We start from the raw sequence: 12,577 nt of genomic DNA on the forward strand, positions 1-12,577 counted from the left end.
AGTGATATTGTAAATTTTCCATCATCTGGAGTATTTAAACAAACACCAATGTTTTTGTAAAGGATGTTTTTCCATTGAACCACACTTATTTTGCTTTGGCTTCAACACCACAACATTTGACATGACAAACCTAGATGCAAATGACAAAATCTTACCCTTTCTATTGTGCAGCAGAATCAGATCAGATCATAAAGCAGAACTATCACTTCAGCCTTCAGTTTTTTAAGCACAAAGCCCAAAAATGTACAGTGAGAGAATTTTGGATGGCACATAAACCCTTTTATCCAGAATTAGATTTCTGTCTAAATCTCTCATCTGACAGGACTAATAGTAGCACTTTGATTTTACTAAATCAGGATAGTAAGGGCCAAGAGAGACTCTGAAAGAATTTTTAAGACTGTTCTGCTGGTCAACACACCAAGCAGATTTCAAGATCTTCTGTTCAGCCCTCCACAATAGGAAGCTGAGATATGAGGTAGATACATGCACAGGTGGAAAAAAAAGTACAAAGGTATCACTCAGCCTTCCCCAGATTTTGACCTTCCTTCACACTAAAAAAAAAAACCAAAAAAAAAACCAAAAAAACCAACAAAAAAACCCAAAACAAATAAACAAAAACCCACAGCTGCCAACTAGATTTGAAGTCCTGTAACTAAAACTCAGGCATAGGAGGTACCAAGCCTTCTCTAGGGTCTCTGTCTTCTTCTGGGCCTCTATTTCTCTCCTGGTTATCAGCCACAGTGATGTGCAGCTGCATCTGTCACGAGGGATTAGATTATGTCAGCAGCGTAATGCAGTAGGTGATACAACTGGTTCTGGCATGTAAGAAAACATCAAATCAGTCTAGAGAATTTGAAGAGACATTTTCTGGAAGAAACACAGGTGCAGAAGCTGGGCTTTAACAGAAGTTCTTTCAAATGCAGGAAGTAAACAATAAAAAAGGCCATTTTACCCTAAGTAGATTTTAGAAAATGGGTTTTCTACCCAAATGTTTTGCTACAGCTGCAAGCCACAGATTCAAAAACTGACAAAAAAGATTTCTTTCAAACTCCAACATGAAGTGAATGACAGAGAGTGAAAGAGACTGAGAATCTCATATCCATTAGGATCCCACCACTTTGTTGTAATCAGGAATCAAATGTGGACAGAAATTGTCCAGCCTGTATAGCTCACTGTGGCTTTTGCTGGAAGTTCAACTATTTTGTGTTTGGAGTTGCATCCTCACATAGGAAGTAAGCAGTTAACAAAAATCTTAGTGAGACTGCAAACCTTTCAGCACAGACTATCCTACCTTTATACAGTTTCCATAAGAAAAGGTATTCCGTGTACTATCAGTCTATTATATTGTGTCTTCAGTCTCCTCTCTCGTTGGTATAGAAGGCACAGGTATCAAAAGATCCCATAAACCCCAGAACCATGGTTAAGAGGTGTTTTCACACAGTGTTTTACTTCTCTTTCTATCTACTGCCATCTAACACCTTGCCTCTTCCAATAGAATAATGGTTAGAAACAAAGATGAGATTCTTCCTGTTCTACCATCATCCCACAGGACACAGACTAAAAAACCTAAAAAACTAACTATTCATGGGGTGCTCTCCCTCCCATCTACACACCCTCCTCTGAGTAGGAACTGAGAATCAGGAGCAGAAAAATACAGAAATGTCAAAGATAAAATGAAAATTAGGAGGAAACTATTGTTTATTTACATTTAAAAGGAAACAAAACAAAACACTCAAGCCGAACAAATGAACAAGAACAGGTATGAAAATGTGGCTCCTGACTTTACTCAAACACCCCAGATACTTTTAATGGACAATTTCTCACCTCAGTGCAGCCTGGCTTGCTGATACTTTGCCAGTACTAGAGATAATCTTTTGAAATCAAATTATATGTGTGCAACATGAATTATGATTTTGGCTTACATTGCAGCAAAACTGCCCATTTTGCATCTTTTTGGTTTTTTGAAGGATGGTAGAGAGAAAGAAAAAATATATATAATTACATGTCAAAACCAACTTAGCAGAGATGTGGATAACTCCAAACACAAGGGACATCTTAACTCATGGGGAGGATGTATTATCAGATACATACATAGCAGTTTTCATACTTGAAAAGTCAGTATTGGCTTGAAACTATTTTCATATTTCAGAGGAATGTAACATTACTTGGAAATACCCTGCCATCCCAGCACAATTGCAGCAAACACTGCTGACCCACAAGCTTCTCCCAGTGATGTGAGTGAGGTTCAAATGTGTTTGTTGTGTTTCCTCTGGATGTTAAAAACACCCAGCCCAGGCACCACGAGGATTCCAAAGGGGCAAGTAGGGCTCTGTTATCAAGGATGACTGCAAGATATTACTTATACACAAGATTGGGAGTCACTTATTGCCCAAATTCAAAACCGAACTCCACTTTTGGTTTTCTTTATGTAAAGCAGCTGATGTAGCACCTGAGAAATCTCTCAGGAGTATTGGATTCTCAGTTACTGTTTCAGAAGTTTTCTCAATGTGAAAAATATTGGACATACACTAAGGCCTAGAAAGGATTTATTTTTCCATTCATTGGCACACCAGTTTAATTAAGACACCAAACCAATTAATAAGCCCTACTAATAAGACCCACTATCTATTAGCATATGAAGCTAAAGCAGTTTCTCCCTGTGACTATTTATGAGAGCAGTTATTGACTCAGTAACCACTTACAGAGTAACAGCACTAAAAAACACCATTCTTTGAGGACTAAGTGGATGAGAAATTAAATGCTGTCACTTTTTAACTACATCATTTTTAGAGTATATATATATATTTATCCGATGAGAATAAAAAGCAAGGGAGGAATTCCTGCAAATACAAGCAAAAAACAAATGTCTTCATATTTGCCAAAGCCACTGGAGTCAGCCACATCCACACACCCTTGAGTAAACTCTGCTGTGCCCCTGGGGCTCTGCAGACTGTACCAGAGCCACAAGACATGAGGGTCACAGCAGCAACAGGCACAATTAAAACTAAGGTCACACCTAAGCCAGTTATGTTTTCTCACTCTGGTCACAAAAACCTAATAAATTAAAGGGAGTTAATTAGTAAATCCTCCTTCCTTCTAGCAGGAGAGCAGAGAACACCAATGCCAGCTTCACCCACCCAGGACACTCCCCCCAGCGACTGCCAAAAGTATTTCAAACCCACCCCTGTGATACAATTTTGCAAACTTCCACAAAGGAAAGGATCATTATTCAGGAAACATTTACATCCCGAGTGGTAGACACAATTTCATTTATCATCTTCTCCTAATTGCTGTCTCAAACCATCTCGTTCCACTAAAGTGAGCAAAAGGAAGTTTTCTGGGATGAGTCCCACCACCAAGAGGAAATATATTCAACGAAACTATTTATTTAGTAATTTAATTTACAGCAGTTTCTTCTTTTTATTCTCACTGAATCTTACCTCAGGACAGAAATATACATTTATGTCCAAAGAAAGCTGATGCAGGGTGCTCCCAAATTTGTCCCAGTCACCAAGGTGAGAGACAGCTCTGAATAAAAATGTGAGAAACAAATCCTCATGAGTGAGATGGACAGAGATTTCTCCCAGCACTGTAACTATAGCACATCAAAGGTATGTTGTTTATGCTAGACTAGTACAAAGTAACAGAAAGCCTTCTGAATAATGATAAAACTTAAGGTTTTCAGAATATTCTGGGCTCCTAAACAAATTTTATACAATTTTTAACCAAAATAAAAATACTGTTACGCATTTGCCATTTATTGGGAATTCCTGGATAAGCCAACAATAAAGCAAGGGGTGTATAACAGAGTCTATCCATGATATGCTAAAGAAGATGTAATCTAGTTGTGAAATTTATTAAGAGATTAAAAACCAGTTCTTGTACTCAGGTGTTTTGTCAGCTCCCTGCCTCCCATTTGCCCTTCAGGATATCCAGGTGACATTAAGCTGCATGGACACCAGTAATTAAATGTGAGGTGCTGTTGAGGAATGATACAGGATGCAGAAAAAGGGCAAAAATGAGGCTGTCCAAGGGAATAATTGAGAGGTGAAAGGTGGGAATGTGTCAGATGGGAAATGAACTCCCCCTGGTTTCCAAGCAATACTCCAGAGGAAATGATACCTTAAACATCAACAGTGCTAGAAAAAGAAAAAGGGAAAAGGAAGGTTAGTGGGCAGGCAGAAGGGTAACACAAAGTCCCACTCATACAGGCTGTAGACATCAAGGTTATCATCTGAACTTGCAGTTATGATGGACCATAAGAGGCTTGGGAAAAACTCAAAAGATGCACGTGACCCAAGGAAACATTTTTGACAATCAGAAAAAATTTAACCCAATTCTAACATTTCTTAGTATATTTTTTCTTTTTACTCATAAAGAAATTAATTGCTACAGAAACACACACGACCAGGAAAAAAGTGCAGGGATGATATTAGCTGCTTGCTGGAAGAAAAAAAGAAGAAAGGAAAAGAATACACACTGGCAACTGCAGGCAGCTTATTGACTCCTCTGCAATGGTCAATCTGATTTTTTGTGAAGGATGAATTAAGGCAATGTTATTTCCAAAGCTGGAGGGAAGAAAACCCATCAAACAGCCAGCTCCAAAAATCATAGACAATATTGTATCTTGGAAAAGACTCAGTAATGAATTTCCTAAACTGGTTTGTGTCATCATTCAACTAGTATAAAATCACCAAGGAAAGTTTCCTCCCAGTGTTCTGAATTCCATAAAACAAGACAAGTTCTAATTAGAATAGTTTCACAGAAATCTCTGGTACACTGGTACACATAGCTGTAACTTCCACCAAAAAAAATCTTTTAAAAAAATGGAGGGAAAAAAAAAAAAAAAAGGTAAAGCTTACATGAACTTACACTCACTGCTATATTTTTGGTTCTCCTTAATGCCAAAATCCACATTCCTAAGGTAAATGAAATTAAAGATGTCAGTGATGTAAGTAATAATCTTCTACATCAGAAATGTCTTCATACTGACCAAAATTCTGTCAGATTACTAAAGCATTTTGGAAGCCATAATCAAATCCTTAATTCTTCTCATTTTCCCTGATCTTCACACTTTTCACCATGCTGAACTCCACAGTAATATTTAGAGGTCCCTACAAATACACTGAGTTTCCAAAGCTCTGTGACTTTGGCTGTACTTGCCCTCTCAGCCCTGGGGGAAATGGCAGTGACCACAGAATACAAAAACTGTGGTGTTTTGTTTTTTTCTTTTCCCTTTGGTAAAGCCCACTGGTTGACAGCATATTTTCTGCCTTTCCTAAGCTTGGCCTCACACTGATTGGGAAATCTCCAGTGTGCAAGGAATACACCAAACAGGTAAACAAGTCAAGCAAGGCCACAAAGCCCAAAATTCATTAGAAATAAAAACTTCAGGTCAGCACCTCAGGGGGCTGAGGTGGAATTGGGGGTGCTTCATCTACTTACACCAACAGGAGACTTGTTGCACAAATACTTAAGTTTTTACAAAGAAATATTTCTGTTGAGCTTTTAAGCTTTATTTCTATCACCCCATGCCAGACAAATGTCTCATTTTAAAATATATCCTATAACTCAATCTCTGCTCCATTTCTTCTTTTGCCAGAATAATACAATTTCCTGAAGAAAGCAAAATACCAGTGTAAGAAAGAGCAAAATAACCCCAAATTTAGTTTAGAAATGAAAAATAGGGGATCTGGAGCTTTTAAATCTGGGATTTGCACCCAGTGTACAGGCAAATGAATGGAGGGCTGCATTTAATCTAAACCATTCTTAGAGATCTGACTGACCCAGCTTTTATCAGCAGGTCCTCCACAAGACAGAGGGAAAGCTGGGAAAGCTACAAGTGTGAGCCAAAGAATTATGGAATTGCTACAATTGGGTTTTTCCTCCCCTAGCATTCATAAGTGATTTTTGCTGTTTGTTTGGTTGGGTTTTTTTCCTGAAAGGGATCAATTCTCTGATCAGACTGAATTATGCACATCTCATTTACTGGAAGAAAACATGAGAAGAGTGGTTTACAGGAAGGGAAACTTATAAGAAAGGCTAAATTGGATCTCAAATAGTTGTTGTAACTAAGTAGCCTTTATTAGGTTTTGACGTTTTTTCACTTTTTTCTTGAAAAGTACATTACCCAGGAGAACATGCTGACAGATTTTTGACAGTGTGTTTCATTTCTGTTGTTTTGAAAAGGCACCTTGTACCACAGTCTTCAAACTTCATATCATAATTGCATGATAGCTCTGATATTCCAGGAATTGTGCAAAATCAGCCTTCTTTCAAGTAGAATCTGAACATTCTCTGGCTGTCAATACATAACTGCTTGACAAGATGTTTTTGTCAGTACAGTTGTTGAGAATAAAACAGTAGGAAGGATCAGCAAATTGTATAAACTCCAGAAATTCAGACATAAAGGGCTAAGTCAAAGTCTGGCATGAGTCCAACTCCAAGCATTTTTTGTGGGACTTTGTAAACAAACCTCAGCATCCATTTACAGGGCTGTAGGAGTGTACAGACACTACTGGAGTTGAAAAGGAGATGGGAGGGGAGAGGAATTTTCAAATATTTTTTTAAAATCTGCCTTTCGGGAATTTTTTAGAAAATAAAAATCCAAATGAAGCAAAGATTACTCCCTCCTACTCCTAATGAACTGAGTTGTAATGAGAGGTACTGTTACTGGCCAGGGAAAAACCAAACCCTGTGCTAACTGGGATCAGCAGCCACAGATTCTCTTCCCCTTGTTTGCAACAAATCAGGTTTTGGTCTTAGGTTCAAACTCCCAACAGTTCCTTCCCTGTGTGTTTCTACCCAAGGCAGGATTTGGGACTATCCCTTAGGAATGTGCTGGTAAGCTCAGGCAGGAATAAAAACAACCAAGATACAGGGAATCACTTGGAAACAGCAATGAAAGCCAAGAAAACCTGTAGTAATTTCTTTTTTACCTCGTACAGTGACAAAATTTAGAGTTTGTTAATTCTGATGGAATTACAGATCAGGGAGATGCTGCAGAATAAATCCTGGCACGAGCAGATGAGAGCAGCCCACACATCACCTCCAGGTGCAAGCTGCTACCACAGCCCACCCTGGGGGAAAAATGACAGACAGGAGCTCTCTTTCCTACAACAGTCATCTGAGTGCTCTTCATTTACTTTGCTCTCAGAATAAGACAAGAACCTGCACTCAAACAGCTGCTGTGAGTTCTCACCAATTCACACCCTACCTTCTCCTGCACTAATGTAATCATTGCCCATGGACATGAAAGTAACACAGACAGATGTCAGAATTTGCTAACAGGATCACGGCAGGTGTCACTTTAATTTGGAATTATGGTAGTGAGTTCTTCATCAGCAGTTTGATAATCATGTTTGCAAAGTCTTAGCATTCACAAGGCTTAAAAACAAGTCGAGGCACATCCCCCCTTAGGGAGTATCTGTGTGGTGGGCAGGATGCTGCTCCTCTGGGGGGGCCACTCTTGTGCCTTTCCCTGTGCACACACCCTTGAGAGACACCTTATAAACAGAGGATAAAGGATTTTTAAATGCAAGGATCAAGTGGCTTCTGCCACAGAGACACAGCACCAGTGCTATGCAGAGGCCAGGAGCTGGCATAGGAAAAGAAGAGCCCAACAGATTTTTCAAAATATTTTCTATCTAAACCTGAAAGCCTATGTTGCTGGTAAGTTTCTGAAATTTTTTTTCCCCTGAAATAGTAAAAAGCCCTTTAAAAGTGGCTGGTGGAAAGCTTCAGCACAGAATACATGAAGGGCATACATTACCATACATTGATTACTTGTATTTTTAAGTGTAAATGTGGTCTGCTCAGCATCTGATAGAATTATGCCAGTAGGAGTTGGTAAATGTCATTGACATTCAGCTCTCTGTTCTGAAGCTTTACAATACCCCTGACTCTGCAGTTTTTCTTGGGATAATATTCATCATGCAAATAGGAAACTACTCCAGAACAGAATAGATTCTGTTCCTCAGACTTGAGAATTTTGGGCCATAATTTCCCCAGGCACTACAATCACTGACAGTGGGTGAGAGGGCTCCCAGAGGCACAGCACTGATCAGCTGCATTTCTCCAGCTCCATCTTCTGGGAAGGGCAACTCAGACTCAGGTCAGCAGCATTCCCACCCCATTAACCACTCCTCCTGAGAGCAATGCAGGAGGCCACAGAATGGCTACTGAAAGTATCTTCCATGGGCTGCTGGAAGTGGACACACCACAGGCTGGATGTCCCACTCCTTGCATTCTTGCATCCAGTGCTCCCACTCTCACCACTTTTCTTTCCAGCTCGGAAATGCTACCTGGCTTCTGGAGTCCTCTCAAAGCAAGGTCTGCCCTGGGAGGACACCCAGTGCCTGGGGTGTCACACAGTCACAGTCACATCATCTTCTCTGCCTGAACCTTGACCACAACTCCCTGGAACAGAGATCCTTTCTCTGAAGCCCTAAGCAGAAAGCCTCCATGCTTATGGTTTAGCTCCACCTTCATTCATGGGATGGCAGTGGTACCTAACTCTGCAAATACCAAAAACGCAAAGGGAAGCAGGAGCTACTCCTCCCTGACTGATTTCTCCCATTTTAAGTACTAGTGGTTTAGTGGCAGAAAATCTGACCCTGCTACCTTGCCTGAGAGCAGCACTGCTGATTCCCAGCCTCTGCTTTGGATGACACAGAGACACTCATACAGCCAATATGTTACCTCTTTATCCCTAAGTTTCCCAGCACTTCTCAGTAGTGATCAAGCAGTTATCTGCTCCACAGCCAACCTGGTGATGTCCAGATCCTCATGAAGCATTGATAAATCTGCACATTTTCCCTCAGTCTGACAGGATACTGCCCTTTTCATCCCCCCAGGTAACACACACACACACTGCTCACTATCAGTCAATAACCCAGTGCTCTTTTGACATGCTTTTGAATCCATATAGTTAATTAAGGTATGTATGTACATCCAAAATCTATACTGATTAAGCCTGGATTAGAGAGCCTTTTTCTTGCTCAGTCTCAATAACCATGAAAAATTTGGATATCCAGACAAAGAAAGCTGCTCCAGTTCCTGTGTATTTATTTGGCTTAAGATGTTCCATCAAAGAAAAGAGTGTCATTACTTGAGCACCAGGCCTTAAGTGACAGATTCCAAGAGCATCATTTTTAGAGCTATTATAGGTTATCACACCTATACGGTTGCTAAGATACCACAAATAATGAAGGAAAATATAAGATAATGGTAGGCAGACACTGGGATGTTTATCAGAGTATGTTCTGTACATCTTTCTTAATACCATCATGATTAGGATCATTTTCAAGAGTTCCCATCTATTTTCCATCTAGGTGTAAGAATGCAACTGCATTAGGTTGGCAAACATTGTTTATAATTCATATATTGCCAAGGGTAAATGAATTTGTGGAAGTCAAGATTTGTAATTGCTACAGCAGAATTTATTAATAACTAAAGCGTGTGTCTGTGTGCAAGTTTCTTTCCTGGCTATTAAATAGGATCTTCAGAGTTGGAATGAAATCATCCTTCATTGATTTCAAGTATATTCTGTGATAACAGAGACTGAGCTTTCAAAGAGTTTTTAAATTAAATTTGTAGCTGAGGTAATTGCTGTTGCAAAATTATGCAACTGAAGTAAAGCTTTATGCTGCAGCTTTCTTGATATTATAATTTAACTGCCTCTTTTTTAAATCATAAAAGTGTGAGATGCCAGATTAGGGCAAAGTATTAGGTTATCACTGAATTATTTCCTGTTTTATCTCTGGAAAGTAGCTTGTGAGAAGCATAGGAATGAATCTGTAGGGCCCTCATCATAACCCACAATGTCCTCTCTGGGTTCATCCTTCCAGTGCTTTAAAATGGTGAAGTCCAAGGTGGGAAGGAGAGTCTAAATCAGCCACTGCCTCTGGTTTGCTGCCCCCACAAATAAAACCATTTGTAAGGATGTAATTCCTGCACCAATGGACAAGAATAGACAAACTATTATTAGAAAACTCAATAGGTGTTCCTTATCTGCCATGCAATGCAGGAAACCCACAAACTTGTGGACAATATGTCCTGTAACTCATGATATTGAGATCCATATAGCAACCCTAAAGAAAGGCTTGGAGTCATTCTCACTGGATTACAAGGTATTGAGAAGTTTTCTGCCTAGAAAACAGTATTTCTCCCAAAGAAATCCTTCTTGACTGAAGTGATTCTACACCACAGCAATTAAAACATCATTCTTAATTACGTAGGATATGAACATTTCAGATATCCCCATGTTAAAAAGGGAGAACCAAGGCTGACTCCTTGGCAAAGCACTGGAGCTGGTGTGATATCCATCAATTAAATCCAGAGCTCCTGTAGACATGAAAATCTCACCTATGTTCAGAAGAGGTCTTACTTGGGAAAGGAGCAGTAGAAGTTCTGCTGTTGTACCTTTTTACCATTAGAACATTATATCTGCATGGGGTGAGGAGAAAGGCATCCAACAAGACAAGGATGAGACCAGTGGCACCTTCTTGGAACTATCCCCCCGTGTCAATGCCTATTTGTTATATCAGGTTGCAGTACTCCAAGCAAGGTTTCCCTGTCCTTGACAAGAACCACAAACAAAAGCCCTGTAATCAAACTCCTACAAGAGCACCAGACATTCAGACATTCTTCCAAAAACCAGAACATCGGTAGAAGAGCCTAAAAAGAGACCCACTCACAACAAAGGGGGGGGAAATAATATTTCTAATTTTCCTGGCACCTGAAAAGGTGAATACACATTGACATCTGAGTACTGTAACTTTTCAAAAGTAGATGAGCCTTGAAGATTATCTGTCAGCTAAAATGTGCCCAAGGGCTTGCTTTGCAATGTTTCTTTTTTTTAAGGAATGTTTGTTTTAACATTATTGTTGCAAGCAGCGGAAGAAAAATGTAGCACCATCAGAAAAGATATGAGTAGATACTCAGTTGTTAGAGCTGGTTTAGGAACAATCATAGGAGTGATGGACTGTGCGACCCAGGAGAGGTTCCTTCCAACCCTAATGATTCTTGGGATTGATTTTCTTTTGCAACTCACTTTCAGTTAGTGCTTTAGAAAAAAAAAATAAAAGGGTTCGATCAATGCTAACTTCAATGACACAGCCATTCCAGCTCCTGCAGCATTTTCTCACCATGGCAATCTCTTTCTTTTCTTCCTTGTATGGAGACCATTCTCTACTTCTCTGTTCTGGCTGTATGTAAATATAAGCAGTCAGGCTCTTAGTTTGCTGACTCCCGTGCTGAATGCAACATTAGCACCAATTAGTTAGCAGACAAAACTCCAAGTAAACCTGGGAGACAGGGAGTGTATATTTATTCTGCCCACACTTTGGAAGAAGTGATCTTTGCATTCATTATCAGGCTTGCTAAATGAAGGCTCTTCTAGCCAGGAGCTAGAGCAGAATTGCACATATAAGAAACGTGTTTGTCTCCAGAAAGATGCAGTCTGCAGACTTAATACTGCTGTAAACTTAATGTTGCAGGAAAAGGAAAAATAGAAGTGAAACACCAAAATGTTCACCAAGGCTGAATGGCTGGTACTGAAACGAATTATTGGTAAAATTTGTGACTTTTCCATCATGCTGCCTATTTCTCCTCAGGTGAGGGCTTCATGTGTACAGGATGCCTACAAGCAGTGGGACTTGGAGGGGGTGGAAGGACAGGGGCTACACCCCAGGTATTCTCATGGCCTTCCATGGCTTTCTTTGACCTGTAGCATGGTCACTCCAGGAGAGCAGGCAGCAGAGCTCCATGCTCCACAGCAAAGCAGCATATTAAAGGTACAGAAAGTAAGGACAACACGTTGAAGCAGGACCCACTAAGAATTTATCTCACAGATGTACCCACACTGATATATTAATCCCTGGGAATGCTGTCCCACTGCTTCACTGGCCCTGGGTACTTTGTACATCATTGCAAGCAAGACTTGAACTTGAAAATCTGAGCAGCTGGAGGCAGATTTCTCCCTGGCAAGCCCTGTGGAAATCTCCCTCAGGCAGAGCTAGAAGCAGTCAGGCTCCTCTGGTAGTTGTCATGTATCTTGGGTTTGTATTTCTGACTCTAAGAGTTCTCCAGATCAGTGTGAATGCAAAAGCAAGCTGCACAGAGAAAAACTGCCACGTCTGTCCAGCAGCAAGGCTGGTTATGCTTTTTCAACTGGCTTATACAGCTTCCTATATTAAATGTTACACTAACTTTACCTTTGGCTTCTCACATATTAAGACATTTCTTCAGCTCCAGAGAGAAACCCTTTGCTATGATCTCAGCTCTGGCAGTGCTGCCACCCTCTCTGTGGAGCTCAGCCTGGGAGCACTTGCAGCCCTCTGGCTCTTTTCTGCTGTGCCCATTAAAGTGCTGACACTGAGAATTATTTGTATAAGAAGACCTTCCCATCCTTGCCAGGTCTAACACACCTATCTCCACAGGGTTTCTCATCAATTCATGCAGTCAGCATATAACATCTTGTGTCTGACAGGATTTCATTCACCTCGTGCCAATATAATCCAGTCACTTTATACTGCAGAACTCAGGGTATTTTGCTTCTGGCATGTCCTCTTTCCAT

This window comes from Heliangelus exortis, chromosome 14 (genome assembly GCF_036169615.1).
Source record: "Heliangelus exortis chromosome 14, bHelExo1.hap1, whole genome shotgun sequence".
Classification (NCBI taxonomy): Eukaryota; Metazoa; Chordata; class Aves; order Apodiformes; family Trochilidae; genus Heliangelus; species Heliangelus exortis.